General features: G+C 41.1%; 1 protein-coding gene across 6 annotated transcripts in view; it reads left to right on the plus strand.

The window, feature by feature from the left end:
• The first annotated feature begins 15,743 nt into the window (after window positions 1-15,743).
• Window positions 15,744-23,850, plus strand: part of MTMR3 (myotubularin related protein 3) — a 115,181-nt gene continuing 107,074 nt past the window's right edge. For all 6 annotated transcript variants that reach the window (XM_012731075.1, XM_012731079.1, XM_012731076.1 and 3 more), the window contains exon 1: window positions 15,744-15,873. The gene's annotated coding sequence lies outside the window, so the exon portion shown is untranslated. The remainder of the gene's footprint in view (window positions 15,874-23,850) is intronic.

The raw sequence follows: 23,850 nt of genomic DNA on the forward strand, positions 1-23,850 counted from the left end.
TGATCTCCTGGTCTTGATAGCGCATTATAGTTATATGAGATGTAGCCACCATATAGTTACATGAGAAGATGGTGATGGATGTATAGGACCTCTCTGTATTATTTTTGTAGTTTTTTATGAGTCTATAATTATGTCAGAATATGAAGTTTAAAAATGTTATGTTCCTTACTCTTCATTTAAAAATCAGACAGTTGAAACATGTTCTTTCAATAATATTCTTCCCTATCTTCAATTAAACTCCACTCCTTTCTTCTTTCCCTTCCTCCTTTTGAGTATTATTGAAATTGGCTGTTTGTCTTTTCTATATGCCTCTGGATCACCCACCTCAGTGAAGCCTACTTAGAGAAGGTATCTCCAAAGGATTTTACTAACCACACTTCGGTGAATTCAAGAGCTGAGAAGCCTAGAATTCCTAATTTCACTCTTCTTCCTATTCCAATCCCTGGTGACCTATGACCAGGCCTCTAATTTGTAAGTCTGGGTTTACCTGTTTGGAAAATGGGTTGAATAATAGATGCTTCCCTCATCAGGGTGTTGAACTTTAATTACTATTTGCAACATAGCTTAAGATGTCAAGATGAAAGGCAGCTTTACAAGTCCATGTTATTGGCATTAGTAATAAAGCTGAAGAATTTGTTTGTGAGTTTGCAAGGTTGTCATAACTGGGAAAAGACAGGAAAAAGGTTGATTTTATGTGAGAAAACTTTGCCCAAAAAACAGCCACAGATCCTGGTTGGTATAAATAGCAAGAACAGTTTGTACCTCAAAGGACTTTACAAATTTCACATTCTTCCATGCCTTGAAAAGATAGAACCCACACTTCCAAAATTAAAAACAAGGAGTTACCTGGGGTTATAAGGCAGGAAATTCAGGGGCCAATTTTTTTTCTGAGACCTTTCACAGCTCACAATTTACAAGAAAAACACAGCTAAAGCACAGGGTCTTTATTTATTTATTTATTTATTTATTTTTACCATCAATACTTTACTTTTTCTTTTTATATTCTTATCACAATTCTGCCAATCTAATCAACCAATAAGGGCTTTTAGAAATCTACTATTTTTGTGAGCACTTTTGAGATGAGGTTAAGATAAAATAAAAAACTCAAACTCAGCCCAAGCCCTTAAAGCATTTGCCATCAAGCCAAAAGATAAATAGGAGTGAGTGACCTATATTTAGAATTTATTTCATGGTGCCCTGTTATTAATAATAACTGCCCCCTTTGGAGTGTCCAAAACCCTTTGAAATGCATTACCTCATTTGATCCACTAACAATGTTGGAATTACAAGATCTGATTTGAGGGTGAGGAAGCTCTGACAGAAGTGACTTTCCTAGGGCCACATCGTCTCTAAGTGATGGTGTTCAGACTTAAACTTCGTTTGGGGAATTAGAATGGTCTCAAAGAATCTAGTGGAAGAATCTAATGTCCTTTTCACTGTTCTGCCAGGCCTGGTAGCCTCTCAGAGGAAAGCCCTGGTCTTTTGTCCCACTTTCAAGTCCAACTTAGGCTAAAAGCCAAAGTCACAGGATATCTAGTCAGCAAGGAATAGTATAAAGGTTTAGGGTGTAACTTTTGGACTCAGAGGTTTTGGTTTCCTTTCTGACTCTTAGTCACTTTGTGGATTGGGGCAAATTACTTTACTTTGCTGAGCCTCAGTTTCCTCAACTATTAAGTGGAGATATAATAATAGTGTGTCCTTTCTTCACAAGGCTCTATTAAAGGAGATAATCTAAGGCGAACACTTAATTGGTGCCTGATGTATATAGGCTTTGCTAGAGGTTATCAGGTATAACCTTAGTTGGCAAATGTAAGAAGGTAAGTGCCTCTTCACCCCTAAAAGGAGCTATTTTGGGCCAAGCACTGAAAAGAATTAAAAAATGACAACAACAAAACTTTTGTTTAGATAATTGTAAATTTTTGTGCAGTGATGCAGAATAATACAAAGAGAGATTGATACCCTTGGGATAGCCCATGTCCTCAGGCATTTCCTCCCAAAGGTGTATAGAAAAATATCACAATCAGGAAATAGATGTTGATACAATCTACTTACCATATCTGTATTTCCCCACTTTCACATGTGTGCTTGTTTTGTACTATCCAGTTTGATCGTGTATAGATTTGTTTGACAACTACAACAGTTGAAAAAAACAAAACAGTTCCACTGAAAGGATCTTGCCTGTAACCTTTTTTAGTTATAGTTTTCTCCTTTCCTCCTTACTTCCCAATTCCTGCAATCACTAATCTATTTTTCATCTCCATAATTTTGTCATTTCAGGAATTTGTGGGTTTGTATAAAGTCATAATGTATGTAGCCTTTTGAAATTGGTTATGTCACCGGCATAAAACCCTTGAGTTCCTATGAAGTCATTGTAGGTGTCAATAGTTCCTTTTCACTGCTCAGTATTATTCCACAGTGGTGTTGGATCAGTTTGTCTTACCTTCATACATTCATTTATTTTCAATTTGGGGTCATTATGAAAAAAAATAGGCTATGAGCAATTGTGTACAAATTTTTGTGTGAACATACGTTGTTCTCTCTTGAGATAAATGCGCAAGAGTACAATTTCTGAGTACTACTAGTAAGTACACAGTTAGTTTTGTAAAACTGCCATACATTTTTTCCAGACTGATTCTGCCATTTTACTTTCACACCAGCAATGCATTAAGTGGGCTAGTGTTTCAACATTTGTATCAACTTTTGATGGTATCACTTTTTCATTTTAATCATTTTGATAAGTATGTAGTTATATTTCATTTTGGTTTCAACTTGTATTTCCCTAGTGACTAATTTTGTTGAATAGTTTTCCATGTGCTTATATGCCATCTGTGTATGCTCTACAGTGACATGGATGTTCCAGTTTTTTGCCCATTTTCTAATTGGATTGCTTGATTTTTTACTGTTGAGTTTTGAGAGTTCTTTTTTTCAGATATATAATTTATAATTATTTTCTCCCAGCTATAACTTATCTTTTCATCTTCATAAAGTCTCACAGGGCATACATTTTTAGCTTTGATGTGGCCCAACTTATCAACTTTTCCTTTCAGAGGTTATGCTTTGGTGTTAAGTTAAAGAAATTTTGCCTAGCCCTACTTCTGTATGACTTTCATTATGCTTTTTTATTCTAATTTTTATAGTTTTATGTTTCTAAGTCTTTGACCTATTTTGAGCTAATTTTTGTATTTGACATATAGCTTAGGTTGATGTTCTTTCTTTCTCTTCCCCCCTCCTTTTTTTTGGGCATCTAATTGTATTGACACTGTTTATTTAAAAGACTATTTTTCCACCCCTGAATTACTCTTATACTTTTGACAAAAATCAGTTGGGGTTATTTGTGTGCATCTATTTCTCAGCCAAGAACCCAAAGGAATTTTGATTCAAATATTGAATTTGAGTAAACAAATCAATCCTACAAAAATTGAATATTAAACATTTATCATACAATCTAATGTTCTATGTAATTAAGTGAGAAGCTTTAGGAAATAAATTGTGAGTAGCCTGATCATTCCAACATAGCCTCAGGGAAGTGGTTCAAAACAGCAGAGTGTATTGAAACAGGTATGACTTGGGGGTCAAGAAGACCTGCAATTGGGCTGTGATTCCATCATTTGTCACTGGGGAAACCTTGGGTAGATGACTTGGGTAGGTAACCTTGAGTGGGTTAACTATTCTACAGGAACCTTCCTTCTCCATTGTTCACTGGAGATAATATTACCTACCTTACAGGATTAGTTTATAGACCAATGAGATGGAGCCCCCATATGGTTGACATTAAACTTGACCCACAATAGCTATAGCAGGGAGAGATCTGAGATGTGGAGGGAGGGGTAGATTACCCCATAATCTATCAGCCTCCTCTCTAGTTTCCAAAGCAAAAATCCAGTCTGAAAAGTGTGTGAGCCACACAAATATGTCTTACATGTGTAACTCAGAAACAACTTCCTTAGTCCTTTCCTTCTGTCAACCTATTGCTCTTAATCCCCTCTCTTATCAAAATTAGAGTAGTACAGGTGCACAATATCAGGTTGGGCATTTTTTCTCCAGAGTACCAGAACTTGGTGGGCTCATCCTCAGGATTGGCACTGAAAGGTCCCCATTTCAACCTCACCTGTCTACTGATATACCCTATAAAGGAGATTTACCATTTTCCTTCTCTGGAAATCAACTTTTCCCTCTAAAGAGGAAGAGACTTGTGCTCACCCCAAAAGTGTTTTAGGACAACCAACAAGTAAGGAAATGCAACTAGTGGAGTCCCTCTCATCTGACAGGTGTTAAACACTGTGGAGCAGGGATCAGTTCCTCAAACTCAGATTCAAATCTTGCTTCCACCTTTGCCCCTGACTATGGTTGTATGACCTGAAAGCTAAGATGGTATTTTCAATTAATTAATTAGTTGGTTAGTTAATTGCTTTTCTTTGGACAGATCCTGCCTCAGGTTGACTTGTACAAATACAAATAGCACAGGAAGACATTGGCACCAGTTCCACCACGGCCCAGGGGCCATGCCAGCCCTCTGTCCTGAGAGCAGGACAGGTGAACAGATATGAGATTCTCTTTCTGGAGACTCTGCAGGTGCTGGCCACCTTTGGAGATCTGACCAGCTTTGGGAGCCTGGGTCTTGGTTTGAGCTTTTGCCTTTTTTTTTTTTTATTTTTTTTTCTTGTGTTAGAATTTTTGTTTTATTTTTTAAGATTTATTTATTTATGCATGTAGAACTGGAGTACAGACCAGAGATGCAGGGGCGATGAAAGGATTCACTAGAGACAGAGGGGGGAGCAGAACAGGCAGATGGAAGAAGGACACTGCTGAGGGGAGCAGTAGGCAAGACAGGAGAGGTCTGCTGAGCCATGTGGGTCAGCAACCTGGCCCAGGACAAATTCGCACCGCTTTAACACGTTGTACCACCAGGGAGGGCGGAACCTTTGTCTTTGAATGGCAGAGGCTGAAACTCTTTATGATGCCAGCATGAGCACATTTCCTGAACTTGGGGGGAGAGATGTAGGCAAGTTGACTGAACTTGTGGCTGCCACATTTGGGATGTCTTCCTCAACCTCCTTGGGCTTTAAGAGGGCCTTGATTGCCTTGGCATATGCATGCATGGTCTTGACATCATTAGCATCATTAGCAGGCATCTTCTTTTGATCCTGCTTGTGCTTCTTGGCAGAGTGCATGTTCCTTAGGAACTTGGGGCTCATCCCTTTATGAAATTCATGATTTTGTGACCAGTATTTCTTTCTTCTTTTTAAAAAAGGTTTTATTTATTTCTATGCAGAAGACCTGAAGAGTAGATCAGAGGTGGGGTGGGAGGGTGTGGAGGGGGTGAGAGGACTCACCAGAGACAGTAAGCAGAACAGGTGTATCCACTGAAATACACTGCTAAGGAGAGCAATAGGCAAGACAGGTGAGGTCTGCTAAGACATAGGTGAGTTAGCTCCCTGGCTGGGGATCAAAACTCAGGTCTTCACTGTGGGCTGTTACAGTAACAGTGCTGAGTCTTAACACCTTTGGCCACCAGGGAGGGCCTGTGATCTGTTTCTTAATGCCATTTCTGGGCATTTTAGGGGTTGGTTGTGCATGGTGTGTTTCTTGGATTTGACCATTTATACACTTGGAGGAATTTGGTGCCATGTTGACAGCACCTCAGGGACAGTGGAAATCAGGATTAGGGCTCATTGACCAGGCCTAACTCTGCAGTCTTGATTAAATCACCCTGGTTTTTGCACTTTAAAGGCATGTTAAAAAGGAGAGAGAGAGGGAGAGAGAGATAGAGAAAGACTATGTCACAAAGTATATGTGACTTGGGAAGCCCAAAATATTTACTGCCTGGCTTTTCACAGAAGTTTACTGACCTCTGTTATAGTGGTTAAAACTGAGGCTCAGGTCCTCCCTGGTGGTGCAACAGGTTAGATTGCTGCACTGCTAGCTAGCCATGGCCACTTCAGTGTGGGTTTGATCCCCTTCTCAGAGGTGATCCACATGGCATGGCAGACCTCTCCTGTCTTGTCCGCTTTCCTCAGTCAGCCTGTTCTGTTCCCCACAATGTCTCTAGTGAATCCTCTTACCATCCCTGCTCCTCTAGCCTATTCCCTAGTTCTGTATTCATAAATAAATAAATCTTAAACAAACAAAAAACACTTGAGCCTCAAAGAAAGGAAAAATGTCATATTCTTGAGGTCACACAGCAAGAAAATGATTGAGTTATGCATTCATTGTTGAGCAACATATTCATTTATTCATCTAAAATGTATAAATTCAATTATTTACATATAAGGATTAAAATGTAATAAAACCATGGACTAGTTAATGAAAGATTTACCAAAATGGGTTACAATGAGTCTAAATCCTTGGAATTGCCCACCATCAATCTGTCCTCTGTTCAAATGAATTGTAGAAACTCTGAAAACTCCATAGTCTCCTTTTAGAAAGTGCATATATGTACACTAGCATATACATCATCAGGTGAAGGCCATGAGAAGTCCAGCAACAAGGGAAACAACCTGATTACCTTTTTTGAACTCAGCAAGTCCCAAATGTATTCATCTGTGAAATTCTAGTTTTCTTTTTTTATTTTGATGATAGCTATATAATATTATTCCTTAGACATATTTAGAAAATCTCTTGAGTTTGACCGCTCACCTGTCTACTTTTTTGCTGTTGGACCCTGACTTGTAGGACCCAAGTCATCCAGCTTCTCTAGTCTCATTGGTGGAAAGTACAGATTAATTTTCAGTTGCCTTTCCGATGCCTTGTTTCCTGCCTTTAGAGCCACATTTCCCACTGAGACATTTGTTGGCAATATGACATGCTGTTGGATAGGGGGAGAGGATGTTAGGGTTCTGTTTTTTCCTCTGGTTGGATATAATGCTGTGATTTCCCAGAAAGACAGAGGCCTCTAGATCACACCAACTGCCCTTTTATACCATGTATACACCCTGCTGAAGGAGGATTGGGTGGGTCAGATTCTAGACAGAAGACTCAACCTTAAAAAGTAAAAAATGTAGAACTCAGGGAGACAGATGGATCATGTCCAACAAAAGGATTTGCCAACATCCAGAGACTTGTTGGAACAGAGTTGATTATTTCCTAGAGGTGCTGATGAAGGAATTCATAATATTAAAAGAATGCAACCATTATAGAATCCAACCTGTACTCTATGATTAACACAGCATTAAATCATAGAATTTCAGCATCATTCCAGTCTTAGAATGTTAAACCCGCTTCACAGAAAGATGCCCAAATAAACCTGCACTTGCTCCAATTGGTTGGTTCAATGACTAGGTCAGCTCTCTTTTACCTCTAGATCTTTGTGCTGTTCTTTCTCCCCCACCTTTTCTCTTGACTTTAGTCTGACTAACTCATACCTCCCTTGCAATCTCTCCATCAAAATTACCTGGATCACCATAAATCTGGGGCAGTTTCCCTGTATAACTCCTTCCATAAATTTTGTATCTTCACAATCAGAGCACTCGCCTGGTTTTCTGCTGACTTTGTCATGCCAATTAGACTATACTATAAGTTCCAGGAGGGCAGGGATTGATTTTATCTTGTTCATTGCTGCACCTATAGCACTTGGCTGGGTCACATAACAAGTGCAAATACTTCACAAACATTTGCAATAAGTGTGTAAATTCTTTGGAGCCCTCAGTTCTCAGGTGAAATTGAAACACTGAGGCAACTTGGCACAATTTACAGAAGAATGGAGGGGTTGGGAATGGAAATGAGATCTTCTGACAGTGTGAGTTTTTTTTCATACTCCTTGACCACTTTTTAAATAATTTAATTCCTCTCTAGCAAAACTTCCACAGCTTTATTACTGTTCTTTTTGTCATTACCACAGAGGTTAAAACTATTTTGAAGTATTATTTTATAACAAATGGGATCTCTAACTCTCAGGGGTAGCAGAAATGTGTGCCTGGACCTTGAATTTAAATGAAGCAGCAAATCCCTGCTAACTCTCTGCTCTTGCTGGGTCCAGTCTGCTTCCTATTCAGCAAAGGAGAAAGCCAGCTTGTGTCACCCATGATTTATGCCCTGCTGTTTGCGCTCTTCCCCTAGAACATCAAATACCCTAAGCAGAGGGGGGAGAAGAGGTAACCTCAGGATGCTTGACTGCTCAATGGGTGTCTGGGGCACGCTCTCTGCTCTGGTGGGAAATGGGAGGAGGCTGCAATGTGAAGGGAGAAAAAGAAAAAAGAAAAGGCCCATAGGACTTCAACATAAAAGGAACAAGGGAGTCTCTGTTTCCTTCCACCTCAGCAAAAACCATTGGCCTCTGAGCTGAGAGACCTGGTGCTTGATTTACTTATTTACTGAATGCCTTTGGGAAAAACTTTCCTCTCTTTGGGACTTAGTTTCTCTAACTGTCCAAGGAAGGTCTAGAAGGTTGGAGTAATGGCAGGAATCTGGAGCTCCTTAGTTTGTGCAGTGGCCTTGCATTGAGAGAGGAGTTAGTGCTCTGGTTAACCATGCAGACTCCAGTTCCACCACCCAGAGCTGTGTGGATGCCCTAGGTAAGCACCTTGCCTCTCAGAGTGTGTGCATTGAGATGAAATACCTGGACCTTCCCTGCTGCGGAGGAGTAAATTTCCCAGGGGTACTGGAACAAAACCATGACTTCTAAGATCAGCTGTTAGTAGGACTGTTGTTTCTGAGATGGTCCTTAACTGTGACCTTGGTGTTCCTCTACCTGAGTTCCTGCTTGGGGCCTGCCTGGTGGGGGCAGGGTGACCCTGCAAGCACTTGGAAGCTCTGGGCAGAAAGGAGGAGGAGCTATTTTCAGTGGATTCTGGTTCTATTTGTGGCGCTGAGTTGGCCCAGGCAGCTGGGAAGATTTGGGTAGGGCCAGCTGAGTGCAGAAAAGGGTATGTTGTCTTATATCAAAGAAGGTAGAGAGAGGTGGGGGGGCAGATATAGAAAAGGAACCCCCCCTTTGTCCCATGTTGCTATCCTCTTTTACCAATTTCATTTCCTCTGCTTTCTTGAAAGATTTATAGGGGGCAGCTGACCTTTTAAATGTGAATTTAGTTAGTAATTCAAAGTGATCCATCAATCCTGTTAACAAGGTGTTCCCTACCAACAGCATTGATTTTCTCAAGCTGAAATGGGATTTGTATCTCCAGTGGAAATGCCAGTTATTTGTTAAGGTGTGAGTAGTGGCTAAACCACCAAATACCTAAATAATTTATAAAATTGCAGAGGAAGCCTCTCATTTCCCCCATGGAACCCTGGGGGCACTACCTGTCAACCCAGCACCCCACCGCCCCCAAGCCTGAGCAAGTCACTGCTCAACTCTTAATCTCTCTGTGCCTCAGTTTCTTTGTTTATGAGAGGGGGGAGGGGTGCCAGGGGACATTTGCAGCACTTGAGTCCTTTCCAGCTGCAATTCTGTGAGTCTCTGATGCAATATTCAAACAAGATGAAGTTGGATCTTTTAATCAGAGGATGGTTGGTAAGATGGGGAGGTTTCAGAGAGAGGATGACATCCTACCTATCATTTTCTAGGTGAGAAACTGAGGCCAGAGGGTGGGGTCAGATCAGGCATCGTGTCCATGACTCAGCTGGGTTAGGAATCCAGGCCTCCTGCTTCCCATTGCAGCAAGGCTTCCCAGACAATGGACTGTCAGGTACCTCTCTCTGGGAGGATGGATCTGAGCCCTGCTCTGCATGTGTTAACTCGATAATCCATCTTTCAGATGAAGTCACCCACATACATAGTAAGGTCTGGTGGCAGGTCTGCCGAATTGAAAAACACAGTCCCTCTTTGAGTGTTTCCCAAAGTCTACTCATTGGATATTAATCTCACAAATTCCTACCATAATGAACTTTGTATTAATACTTCACATTTTTTCTTTAAATCAATTCATCATTTTACATAAATAAATTTACCTTAACCAAAGTATCTACATGATACTAAGTTTGATGTTATATATTTCCAAATATATATTGAACATAATTATTTAAATTAAAAAATTGACCTGCCCACTAAAAGTGATTTTGTGGTTGGGAGACTCCAATGAATACTTTGTTTTTTTTTGTTTGTTTTTAAAGATTTATCTTTATTTATTTATGCATACAAGAACTGGGGTGTAGGCCAGAGGTGCAGGGGGTGAGGGGATTCACCAGTGACAGGGTGGGGAGCAGAACATGATCTGCTGAAATGCACTGCTGAGGGCAGCAGTAGGCGAGACAGGAACAGTCTGCTGTGCCATGTGGGTCTGCTCCCTGGCCAGGGATAGGACTCATGCTGCAGGGGCTGGTGATAGCTTGGTAGCAGGGGATGGTAATAGCCATAATGCTGAGACTTTCACCCCTCAGCCCTTTAATGAATACTTTGTATCAGTAGATCTCAAACTTGTCAGTTTGAGGCCCTGAAAGAGCTTTTGTGTATCAGTTATAGTCAATTGATAGTTACCTTGTTACAAAGTAAAATTGATAGTTATTTTATTAAATTAAAAAATAACAGTTACAATGTGTTAGCATGAGTATTTCAATGAAAAATAATGTTATTTCTCCAAACAATAGAAAATTAGTGAGAATGGCATTGTTTTACATATTTGCAAGTCTTACTAACTTTTGACTTAGCAGAATTTTGCATTCTCAGATCTACTTCTGTATTTAATCTGTGGCAATTTGTTTTAGCTGAAATATATGAAGATAATCCAATTTCATACAACTCATAAAATTGTGGATATTCTTTTTTGATTCTACACCAAAATTTGACATGTGATATTCTTAAAGTTTGTTTGAATAAATACATGAGTGAAAAAATTTTAATTCAGTTACACTAGAATCTATTGGTTTATCTCAGAGGTGGAATGAATCTTTTATACATGCATAATTTAGTTATTTGGAAAATATGGTTCACTGGGTTATTCAACGCATCCAAATATCGATACATTTTATTATACAATGCCAGAAGTTTACTTTTGTTAATATTGCTACCAAAGTAGAAAAGATATTAGATGTTGTGAAGCTGTCAAGTTCCTGATGAACCATTTCAATTTTCCAAAATTTTAATCAAGTTTGAATTGTATCATTGGTAACAAATACTATCAGTTCTTCATTTCACGAATTTTTGAGAAAATACTTGTTCAAGTCTGAAGAGCTGTGATTGGTATGTTGATCATTCTAGTAAAGTAAAACAAGTTTTTGTTTTTTTTAAAACTTCTTATCCTTAAAAGAAAGGAGCCTCCCTGGTGGTACAGGGGGTTAAGTCTCAGCACTATGAAGCTATTGGCAGCCACTGCAAAACAAATTCTATCTCCAGCCAAGGAGCTGACTCACATGGCATGGCAGACCTCTCCTGTCTCACCTGCTGCTCTCCTCAGCAGTGTACTTCATGGATCTGCCTGTTCTGCTCCCCACTCTGTCTCTGGGGAACCTCTCACCTCCTCCTCCCACCAATTCCCCCCACACCTCTTGCCTACACCCATGTTCTTGTATGTATAAATAAATAAATCTTTTTTTTTTTTTAAGGAAGAGGCTAATTCAGTTTGCAACTCAATTGTGCAAGTGTTTTCTCTTACTTTTGAACAGAGCAAAATCGCTTTATGTGCACAGGGTAACTTCATTATAGTTATGGAGCTTTATTTTAGAGGTATGGACATGTTTTGGAACTTGATAAAAGTGGTCATTGCACAATCTTGTGAATATCATAACTGCCACTGAATTCTTCACTTTATTTTTAATATTAGGTTTTTTTTTAAGATTTATTTATTTATGCGTACAAGAACTTGGGTACAGGCCAGAAATTCCCGAAGGTGAGAGGATACACCAGAGCCAGAGTAGGGAGCAGAACAGGCAGATTGACTGAAATCCACTGCTGAGGGGAGCAGCTGGTGAGATTAGGAGAGGTCTGCTGTGCCAGGTGTGCCAGCTTCCCGGCCTGGGATCCCGAAGCAGTTTCATCTAGTTTTGTAGCGCTGCACTTTAACCCATTGTACCACCAGGGAGGGCCGCATTCTAACACTCTTAAAAGAAATTCTCATTTTGTGTACTCACAGTGCACAATGGTGAAGGCTGTGATATGGCTATTACTGAAGAATATGACGGCTGCTAGAAGGTGCTATTACCTTATCTCACGACAATATTTCTATAGCCTCTGCTTTTGCACCCTCAGCAACACAGAGACACAGGTAAATCACTTCTTAGTCTTATTATGAAGTCAGTTTTGACCTAGCTGGAAAAAGTCTCTGGCTTGCCAGGGACACACGGATCACACTTTGAGTACCATTGCTGTATGAGGAATTGGAATTGAGCTGACCTACTCTAACCACTAGTTGTGCAACATTGTGCCTAGAAAATCCTTGGAAATTTTGAAACCACACGAATATGGGTCCAATTCTAGTTTCTATCTGACTGTGGGTAAATGGTTCCCTGAAATCTGAGCACTGGGAAGGTAAAATGATGCTAAAGGGTTATGAGAGTTTGTTGATAAATCACCCTAAGTGTTCACAGAAGGGGAAGTGACTTTTTTTTAAAAGATATATTTATTTATTCATACAGAACTGGGGTACAGGCCAGAGATGCGGAGGGTGAGAGGATTCACCAGACACAGAGTGGGGAGCAGAACAAGCAGATCAACGAAGTACACTGCCAGGGGAGCAGCAGGCGGGTCAGGAGGGGTTAGGAGAGGTCTGCCTCTCCAGGAAGTGACTTTTATCACTAGGCAACCGATCTAGTGTTGGGGAGGCTACATTTTAGGGGCTTGAGGGATTACTGCCTTTCAGGGGCCCTGTGTGACCTTGAGAAGCTTCCATCAATCACCTTTCCATCTGTCTTAGCCTACTTCAAAGAATACTTGAGCAGTTGGAAGAATTTTTTCAGCTTTATAAACAGCAGGGGGGAAGGAGGCTGAAAGGGTCTTGAGTGGAGAGGAGGAAGGCAGGCAGAGAGAGGAGCCCCTTCGAATGATAAATAGAGCAGCAATAATCCTTCACTGAGGCTGGATTCGTTTTCTCTCGACTCACCACAAGAACTTTAGGTCTTATCTTCAGCCAAAGCCCATAGAATCCTATGTATTGATTTGACTTTTCGTAGTGTACACAAAGTCTTCCAATTCATTTGCTTAAAGAAACCTTACACACTTCTGTAAGGCGATGAACAAAGTAGAGCTTAGTGCCCCATATGGCAGATGAGAAAATTGAGGACTATAAAAGGGAAGTAAGGAACAAGTACATTGAGGCACCAAAATTCAAATTTATGTCTTTGGACTCAGATCAGCTTTCTTTTCATTGCTTTTTCTTAGGACATTCTTCGTGAAGTGAGTTTTCAAGGTCACACAGCAGTTTTCTACTTTTTATTTAGAGACAATTCACCAAGGTCAGATTTAAGGTGTGAGCACTGGTGGGGATGAGGTGTAGTTTGAAGTTTATTTTATTTTTTAAAAAGATTTATTTATTTATGTGCACAAAAACTGGGGTTTAGGCCAGAGGTGCAGTGTGAGGATTCACCAGAGACAGAGTGGGGCAAAGCACCGGCAGATCGACCAAAACACACTGCTGAGGGGAGCAGCAGGTAGGACAGGAGAGGTCTGCTGTGCCACGTGGGTCAGTTCCCTGGTCAGGGATAGGACCATGTCACAGTGACTACAAATAGCTTCATAGTGTTGTGCTTTAACCCTTTGTACCACCAGGAAGGGCCCTGTAGTTTGAAGTTTAAAATTATGCTTTGAGAATAATTTGTCTTGGTTCAAATCCTGACATTTCCACCTCTTCATGTGACATGGGGGAGAGTAAAACTACCAGCCCTTAGGGTTGTTAAGATTATATTAAATATACACATAAAGTGCTCACATAGTGTGGCACAGCTTAAAGTGGAATTCATGTTGCTGTTATGAAGATGAGGAACATACAGTGATTTCATGGACAAGGATAAATTGCTTTCTATACTAGGTGAGGGTTCAGTTAAAACTTCCTTGTCCCCAGTTAAGTGGCAAATAAAGTAACATTCCATTTAAAAACAGGTCAAAATGAAATGTCAATAGTCTGTTCTCTCTCTCTTCAAGAGGTTCCTGAGGAGGTGTGGAGTTTGCTCCCATTGTCTATCAGCTGAAATTTTGCCCCCAGCTACCTTTTGGGGCACTAACCAGCCTATACCTGGCTGTCCTGGAGTCTGGTGCTAGTTTCCATCTAGTGAAAAACTACCCAAGTATGGCCATGCATTCTTTGGCTTTTTCCAAAGTAGAGGACTGGGTAGCTGAAGTTATACCCACAGGGAAGGAACCAGATGGAAACTTGTTTTATCTGATTAAAAAAAAAACCCTTTTTGTTTGTTTGTTTGAGTACTTTTCTTCTTGCTCATTCCATAAAGCCTATCATCTTATAAAAGAAATAGGAAATCAGACTATAAAAATTAATAAAGGTGCAAAGCTGAGGCATGAGGGAAAAACCACTTTTCTGTTCAGTTCTGAAAGACCAAGAGTAGGTCACCACTAAGCTTCAGATTTAGCCCTGGGTTTTCTGGAAGCCAAGGTAGAAGAGACACAATCAGCAGCTTGATATTAGTTTCCAGAAAGGAAGCACACCTGTTTTGTGTAGTACAGCAAAACCTTTCCTGACTTGAACTCTTGTAATTTTTTGCTTGAAAGTTTATTTCAGGCAACAATGCCATGAAGTCAGCAGTTCAACTAGTGGGTGAGATCATAGTTTTTGTTGTCTGTTTGGTTTGAATTTTGCCTTGTGCACCTTATTCTGGTTTGCAGTTTCTTCAGTGTCAGAGAGAAGAACAATTAAAACTGAAGATTCAGTTAGATGAATTGTATAAATAAGTATTAACTGTTACTTAATGAAGAACTGTGAGTGCCAACTACTTGTCAAGGACAGTTCTAGGTGCTGGCGATAAAATCACAGCAGAACAAGATGCTTATCTTCAAGTAGCTTTTACATTGGGGTGGGATAGACAAACATGGAGTATGGGTAAATAATTGCAGAAAGTTCTGTGAAAGAAACAATACAAGTGCAATAGTGAATTTCATTTGACTAGCTCTCTCAGCTATTTTCCAGAAAAGTCAAGGGTATAGTTTTGAAATCCAACTCTGAAGAGGTAAGTAAATCTGTTAGGACCTAAGGTAATTCGGTCCTGACATAGAGAATTCTTCTGCAGGCTATTGTGGATAGGTTATTTTCGATTCGTTTTAAGCAGTTTGAAATTATATTCTTTTTTAAATTTTATAACAGTTTATTTTTACATCATTTTGTACATTTTTTTCCATCTCACTTGTAATCCCCGCGGGTTTCCCATCACCAAGTCACCCATGTGCCTGAAATTATATTCTTAATAGACCCTTGAGAATACTGTATTTATTCGAGTGATGTTAGTCTTAGCCTCACCACCACTTTGGGTGTGAAAGATACTACTACTTTATTTTAATGTTAAGTAAAGTGAGGTGTTGGCTTGCTCAGAGCTATAGATTTAGGAAAGGATGAGTCTATAAAATCTGTAGTACACCTTTGGTTTTCTTTCTGCATTTTCCACCTGTTCCTTCCTTTCCTCAGCTGTGCTTCTCAGCCAGCAGCCTCTCCCCCTTGCCCAGGACAGGACGCTGGAACTAAGCCCCGCCCATCAAGGGCGTGATCCAAACAACCCCGCCCCCTCCCGCCCGCGATAACCCGCCCCCTTTCCCCCCACCGCGGGCTGAAGGCCCGAGCGTACGCGCGCGCCCCCGTTCGAGGCCCGGCTCGGCGTCGGGTGCGCGCTCTGTGTGGCCGCTGCCGCCATGTTGTTGTGGTTGTGAGAAGGCGGCGGCGGCGGAGGAGCAACCCGACAAGACGCTGCAGCGGCCCAGGCGCTGCCCCCCGCCGGCCCTGGCTGGGAGCCTCGTGGGGTGGCGGAGGACGCCGTGCCGTGGCGGGCCTCGCCATGTCCTGCCGCCCGGTAAGAAAATCCCCCTATATCTGCCCCCCCCCTGTCTCCTCCAGGGATGAGGAGGAGCTGGAGGAGGGGCCGGCCTCGGCCTTGGCGCGGCTGCTGTCACGGTCTGAGGAGGCGGCGGCCGGCGGGGGCCTGGGGACGGTGTGCGTGCCCCTGGCAAGGGTTGTCCTAGGCGGGGCCCTGCCGGCGAAGAGAGGTGCGGGGAGTGGGAGCGCAGGGGCCGGGCTTGGCTCGGACCCTGGTCGTGGTGGAGGCGGGGGCCGGGGCAACCTTCCCGGACCTAGCTGGGACAGCTGAAGGGGCGAGGGGTGTGAGGCGATACCGCTGGCGCGTCCGGGGATATGCTCGCTGGCCCCGGGGAGTGAGTGTGCGCCCCTCGCCCTGACCGGGTCCATGGCGAGAGGCCGGGGGCCGGCGGCGGCGGAGCCCCCTGGGCGAGAAGTGCGGGCCCGGGACTTGTGGGAAGGAGGAGTGGCCGTCTGACCGCGGCAGTGCATCCTTCAGACTTGGTAGTACGGGTGGTGGGGTGGGGTAAAGTGGGGTGGGGCTGGGGAGGGGGCTGGTTCCGAGAGAACTCGGGGAGCGCTGGTTCAACAGCTTCCGCGAAGAGTACATTGTTGTTCCCCCAGGTGGACATTGTGCTGCTGCATAAATCGCATTCCGGCACCCCTAAGATAGTTCTGTTGTTTTGTACCTTGGGATTGGAAAATTTAGCTCAAGATTATGGGGTAGATTTTATGGCCACGTTAATAAACTCCTCTGGGGGGCTGATACTGATGGCCAGCTGTCTGCAAGGCCTAAATTCTAATAAAAGTGGGCATACTCTTCTGGTTGAGGTCCCACTTAGTTTCTCATCGGGTGGACGGTGATGGTATGAGAAGCCCGGATAGGATTACACGAGATAATTTTTTCATGTAAAATGCAGTTTTAGTAGGGCAAGCGTTATGGTTGCTGGTGTTTCTGCTCAGAGGCAAGTCAGGTGTGTTGGAGGCATGAGGAGCCGTCTTTTCCTCCTGTGGTCAGTGACTTGGGTGGGTAGTTGAGATTACAGAGTGAAACTGTTTTGAAGAAGACCAGTACAGTTTGATATTAAACTAAGCTGAGAGTGTTCTAGAATTTTACACTGGCTGCCTATGAAGGCCTCTTTCAGCTCTAATTACTTCTCTCTTTTTCAGTTGACCCAGAGCAGTTGAAGTGACTAGCACAGTGGGGCAGCCCCGCTTGCAGTTAATGGGAAGCCATAGGAGACTGTGCGTTCTCAGCTTGTAGGCCAGGTTCATTAGTTCGGTGGTCACCTAGTTAAAGACTGGCCATCTGAAACATAATGGACTGCCTGAAATGTTGATTCTTGGGCCTCAAGCAGGACCTGGTGAATTAGAATCTGAGGGTGGGGCCTGGGAATACAAAGCTCCCTGAATGATTCTGGTCAGCCAGGTTTGTGAACTGCTTTAGGTCACCTTTGGTATTCCAGAAGATCCTCATTAATTACAACTTCTGAGAGTACTTTAAATTCTTTATAGATACTAAAGAATTTGAAGGGTAGGGAAGGGGAAAACTGAGAAATTTACAACTGAAAATTGAGCATCTTTTAAAATGTAGTGTATTTATGTAAGGAAAATAAGATTTGTTACTGAAAGTTACTTGTGCAAGTCTTCAAGAACATAGTTGATAAAATTGGATGCTGCTTGACTGGAGGTATATATCTGGAAATATAGGAAAGAAATCAAAAGAAAGGAGCAGAGAAGGAGACCAGTGTTTCTGTTTGACAGGGGTCCACTGAAAGTGCTTTTCAGCATACCAGTGTCATGGTTGCTTCGAAACCATCTGACTCAGGTTTTCTAGTAAGTAGAGGATAGAGTGGGTATGTGAGTCTAGGGTTGTGAACCAGGAAGGTTAGCTGTAGATTATGAAAAGGTCTTGAAATTTGCCTCAGGTCATGAGGAGTGGTAAAATCTGTTTTAAAATCTGCTGTAGTTCTGGTTAACACCTTCTGTAATAAAATGGAATGCTGTATTACCAAAGGAAGTATTTTTACTGCAGAGTGGGTGTGGTGAGATTTGTTATAAGTTTGGAAGAGATGGAAAAAAATGTTGTTATAATTATGTAGAATAAAGGAGTTTGGTAGATATCCTGCCAAATCATGAACATTATTTTTAAACAAGTGTATCCAGTTGTCAGTGGCAAGAGTCAGAGTTCTTATCTGTTCCGTTCTTTGATGTCTGCAGTACCTAGCTAGCATAGTTTTCTGTATATACTCTTCCCTCAGATATTTGTTGAGTAAGTGAATAGTATTGGGATGGGAAAAAGAGCATCTGTGGATCAATGAGCCTATTTTTAATAATGTGATTTGGAACTTTGAGCTGCCTTCAAGAGATTCTGTTTTCTAAAAACCTGTCATGTACACTTGACTAGTGTTCCCTAGGTCTTGGGTCTTAAATGTTATCTTTATTATTTTAGGTATGTGTGATTTTTTTTTTTTTGTGCACATTTTGTTAAATGTAGCAGCATTTAGAACAGTGGGAAGCTGTAGATTGGCAGTTTTTGTGTCATTAAGTGACTATATAGTCTATAGACTGCTGTTAGGAATGTCACATCAATTTCTTTGCCTCAGTGTCCTCATCTATACAATTAGAGATGTATAGGCGTTGATCTCTGGCTGGTTCTCCAGCCAGATGCTGCAAATTTTAAATAATTATAATTATTTTGTTTGACATTCAGTTTACACATGTCATTGAACCTTTTTTGAGGAAGACTATCAACATTCTTTTTTGGATTTTAGACAGTGTTCAAATGTGTTCTGGAAATTGAGTGCATGTTGCAAGTATGAAGCAGATGCAACATGCTTATGCTGTTGTAATGCTCTTAGTGTTGAAATCAAAATGGATTTCACATGGAGAACTTAATAATGTAGTGTGAAGCCACAAGATTAAGAATGATTTGGGGGAAGGTTGTGCTATTTATGTGATAAGTTGACTCTCACAGACCACCCAATATTGCAATTATGAGTAAAATGTTGATTTAAGAGAAAGTATGAGATCAAATTCATATTGAGATAAGATTATCAAATAACTTTATAGAGACTACAAATTTGTTAACATTTACTGATATATGTGTGATAATATGGATACCGTACTTTTTTCAAAACCAAATTTTATTGATTTGCCATTCCTATACATAGCTATATAATTTGTGACTACAGCTTTATACCTCAACATGTGCACAAGCCTCATGCATCCTTTACCAAAGCGCCAGTGTCAATACATGATTATGTTCGCCCCTCACCCTAACCACTTTCACAGAGTCTAGGAATTATTTTGTGTTTTATCAGTTTGTTTTTGTGGTTATTTATATTACATAAATAAGTGAAACCATCAGTTAATTGTCTTTCAAGATCTATCTGTTTTGTCCCAAAAGACATTATTTCATCTTTTTAAAAAGCTGAGTAGTAGTCCACTGTGTATATATGCACCATATTTTCTTTGTTTCATTACAATATTGTAACTGTTGTGAGTATGACTACTATAAGTGTAGAGAGGTACATACATTTTTTTTGTATTAGTATTTTTATATTCTTTGGGTAAATTAGTATGCTTTCATCCACTTTTGTGATCATGGTTTCCTCACTGCCAGGTTAAGTAGCTTTCATCTTCATTTGTACCTAGAAACTTAACATACCTTTTAATTCATACCATATTTGTGTCAGATGTTCAAAATGAAAATTGTAGCAAGAGAAGTTTGTACTGTAGACTAGTAAGACCTAGGTTCAAGTGTGGGTTATGCTGCTCACTAGCTGTGGTATTTCTGACAAGTCATAAAACCTGAGTTTCAGTTTTCTCATTAAAAAGAAGACAAGCAACTTTAGATCACAGCCTTAATCTAAAAATGCAAGGGAATGATCCTAGACTTCTATTGTATTTTCCTTTTTTTAAAGATTTAATAATGAATACGAGAGTTGGGGTGTAGGTCAGAGGTGTGTGTGTGTGTGTGTGTGTGTGTGTGTGTGTTGGGGGTGGGGGTGGGGTGGGAGAGGGGTTTGTGTGTGAGAGGATTCACCAGAGATAGAGTGGAGAGCAGAACAGGTGGATCCACTGAAATACAGTGTTGAGGAGCGCAGAGGGCAAAACAGGAGAGGTCTGCTGTGCCATGTTGTTCAGCTCCCTGGTCAGGATCAAAGTCATGCAGCAGTGGCTGGTGGTAGCTTGATCGTGCTGAGATTTTAACCACTGCACCAATAGGAGGGCCCTAGAATCCTGTTGTATTTTCTTGGAAAAGTTGGCTTGTAGAACACTGGTAAGTGTTGTCAAATGCAGAATTTACCTGTATCACTGATACAGTCAGTAATCAAAAAAATTTCTGCTTCTGTTTCTGATTAGAGAAACCTTTCAGTGCTTGTATCAGCATCTGTGTGCATTTGACAATAGGAGTAGTGTTGCAGGAACTTCAGGAAGGATCTAGGATATGTCACATTTGTGTCAGATTTGCCCTTGGAATAGACTTGCTAAATTTCACCCATTTTGTTATGTTGAAGTAGTGCTGGCAGTTGGTAGTGTCAATGAGTCTTAGGGCTGTCTTCTCAAAGGCAAGTGGAAAGAAAGGCAAGTGATAGTATCACATGGTAATGAAATCAGTGTGATTTTAAAAAGCATTACAAAAAGACAGAAAATGTCAACATGTTGCAAATGGTAAAATTAAATATTGATCTGAAAAATAGTTGTTTTAAAAAGTAAGTTTTGTGTACTGAGTTGCAGTGTAAAATGTACTTTTTTCTTAAGTTGTGTGGTCCATGGCATGTAGGCTTTGTGGTTTAGATGACTGTCTTTAAGAGAAAATCATAAAATAAATTAAAAAATATGGTTAAATTGTGAAGCTGGGTTAAATTAGCTATTCTGTTAAGGGTGAGATACTTTATAGCTCTATTACAAATTGTTGACTTATATACATTCTAAAAAAAAAATAGATAAACCAAATCTGTAATTGTATTTAGACTTATTCCACAAACCTCAAGGGGGCAAATAGAGTGTTTCAAAAGAGTTTTGGAAGTTCTGTAGGGCAATAATGAGTCTTAAACTCATTTTTAACTTCAAAATGAATTTTTGAAATTATATCTGACTATGACATTACAGTACATGTTCACTGTGTGTGGTGGGGGGAGCACTACAGAAAAACCAAGCTTGGGATAACCCTGAAGGAAAAAAAAAATCATAATTACCCATGATTTCACCTTGATAAAATGATAAAATTATTCCCCCCCTACATATTATCTACTAGATATGTAACTTTTTTTTTTAAGGTTTGTTTATGCATACAGAACTTGGGGTACAGGCCAGAGGTGCAGGGGTGGTGTGGGGATTTACCAGAGGCAATGGGGAACAGAATAGGTAGATTGACAAAGTACACTGCTGAGGGGAGCAGCAGGTGAGAAAGGGAAGGTCTGCTGTGCCATATGGATCACCTCTGTGCGGGGGGATCGAACTCTTGCATTGAAGTGTCTACTAGTAGCTTGTAGTGCTGCGTCCCAACCCGTTGTGTCTCTAGGGGGGCCTAAATACATAAGTTTCTATGTCAAATGTCAAATTAATGTTGGGTATCTAGTGTTTGGATGCATCGTAGTTTAATCACAGTTCCCATTAATGGGCATTTTTGATTTCTCTCTTAAAAATAGTGCTGAGATTTGGACGTTTTAATACAGTTGTCTTTTATTTCCTTAGATTAAATATAAAAATTGGTGTTATCTGGTCAGAGGGTTATTGTATGTTTTAAATGTGACAGTATGCAGGTGCCTTGTAGATAGTATATTATTGTCCAATTGGGAGTAGTGTTCCTAACCCCAGCTACCCATCAAAGTTTACAGCTTTGTGGAAGGGGTTGGCAAAAATGATAGGGCAGTGACAGAATACTTTACACTGGTGGTCTCTAAACTTTTTGGTTGTTCATTTTAGCAGTAAAAATTGTAAGCATTAATTCACAATTTTTAAAGTATTTAATTTTCAAACAATTTATATAGTAATTGGTTATTTTGTACATTTACCTCACCCTCATCCTTAATGAACAAGGATGAGAATTTAACATAAAATTATCTTTCTCCATTACCCTAGTGGAGAATCTTGGATGCTCCTTGAGGTATATTATACTCTGCTTTAGTATCACTTTCAGATTTAATGTTGGATTTTTTAAAAAAAGATTTATTTAGGCCCTCCCTGGTGGCGCAGCTGGTTAAAGCACAGTGCTGAGAATCGAAAGCCGCTTCTGCATGAGTTCGATTCCTGCCTGCCCCAGAGGTGACCACATGGTGTGGCAGACCTCTCCTGGCCTACCCGCTACTCCCCTCAGCAGTGTACTTCGTCGATCTGCCTGTTCTGCTCCCTGCTCTGTCTCTGGTGAAGCCTCTCACTACCCCTGAGCCTCTGGCCTGTACCCCAGTTCTGTATGCACAAATAAATAAATTTTTTAAAAAGATTTATTTATTTGTGCATACAGAACTGGGGTACAGGCCAGAGGTGCAGGGGCAGTGAAGGATTCACCAGAGACAGAACGGGGAGCAGAACTGGTAGATCATTGAAGTACACTGCTGAGGGGGAGCAGTGGGCAAGTCAGGAGAGGTCTGTGACGCCACGTGGATCACCTCAGGGATAGGCAGGGATGGAACTCAAGCAAAAGTGGCTTTAACTTCTTAGTGCTGTGCTAATTTAACCCGCTGTGCCATCAGGAAGGGCCCTAATGTTGGATTTTTTTTTTTTAAAGATTTATTTATTTGTACATACAGAACTGGGGTACAGGCCAGAGGCTCAGGGGCAGTGAGAGGCTTCACCAGAGACAGAGTGGGGAGCAGAACAGGCAGATCGACGAAGTACACTGCTGAGGGGAGCAGCGGGTGGGTCAGGAGAGGTCTGCCACGCCATGTGGATCTCCTCCGGGGCAGGCAGGGATCGAACTCATGCAGAAGTGGCTTTAGATTCTCAGTGCTGTGCTTTAACCAGCTGCGCCACCAGGGAGGGCCTAATGTTGGATTTTTATGGGTGATTGTTTTGGGACTCTCCACTAGTTCTGCATATGGGACAGCCTTGTAGGATTAGTTAAGTGTTGAGAGTCACAATTTCAGTAAGGGCAAACATAGCTTTGTTCATAATGCATCAGTTTGAAACTTCTTATCATCATTGAGGTGGCTGACTTTGAAAAGGGAGACTCATAGGGTAAGAAATAGTCTAAATAAGTAATCTACCTCCCTGAGATCTGAAGAATTGATACGGTGTGTACTTTAAAAAATCCAAAAGAAGTTTGTTTATAACATACCCCCATTTTCTAAGAGCTTAGGTTTAGACTGAGTAAAGGGATGAATAATTGTTTCTTGCTTTCCTTTCCTTGTAGAGCACCACAATTAACCTGTCACTCTAATGCCATTTAGAGAGTCTTTTAACTTAAAAAAAAAAAAAAAAAAAGGCTTTCTTGGGCTGAAACTTGCTATGATGAATTTTAGATTAAAAGGTAATTTTTTCTTAAAGTTGAGTAAGTTGCTCTGACACCCTGCATTTGCCTCTCCAATACTTCCTCCCCCTTGCAGTAATGAAATCAGGAAACCATGCTTTTTGTCTCTTTTTCCTTCTATCTTGGTGAACTTAGTTTCAGTTATTTTTATTTTTTAAAAGATTTATTTATTGATGCATACAGAACTGGGGTACAGACCAGAGGAGCATGGGCGGTGAAAGGACTCACCAGAGTGGGGAGCAGAACAGTCTGACAAGTACATTGCTGAGGAGAGAGCAGTGGGCGGGTCAGGAGAGGTCTGCTGAGCCTTGTGGATCACCCCCGGGGCAGGTATTGAGCTCATGCTGAAGTGGCTTTAGCTTCTTAGTGCTGTGCTTTAACCCACTGCACCACGAGGGAGGGCCCAGTTTCAGTTATTTTTATTTTTTAAAGATTTATTTATTTATTCATACAGAACTGGGGTACAGGCCAGAGATGCGGAGGGTGAGAGGATTCACA

This window comes from Condylura cristata, unplaced genomic scaffold, assembly GCF_000260355.1.
Source record: "Condylura cristata isolate star-nosed mole 26May11 unplaced genomic scaffold, ConCri1.0 scaffold00029, whole genome shotgun sequence".
Classification (NCBI taxonomy): domain Eukaryota; kingdom Metazoa; phylum Chordata; class Mammalia; order Eulipotyphla; family Talpidae; genus Condylura; species Condylura cristata.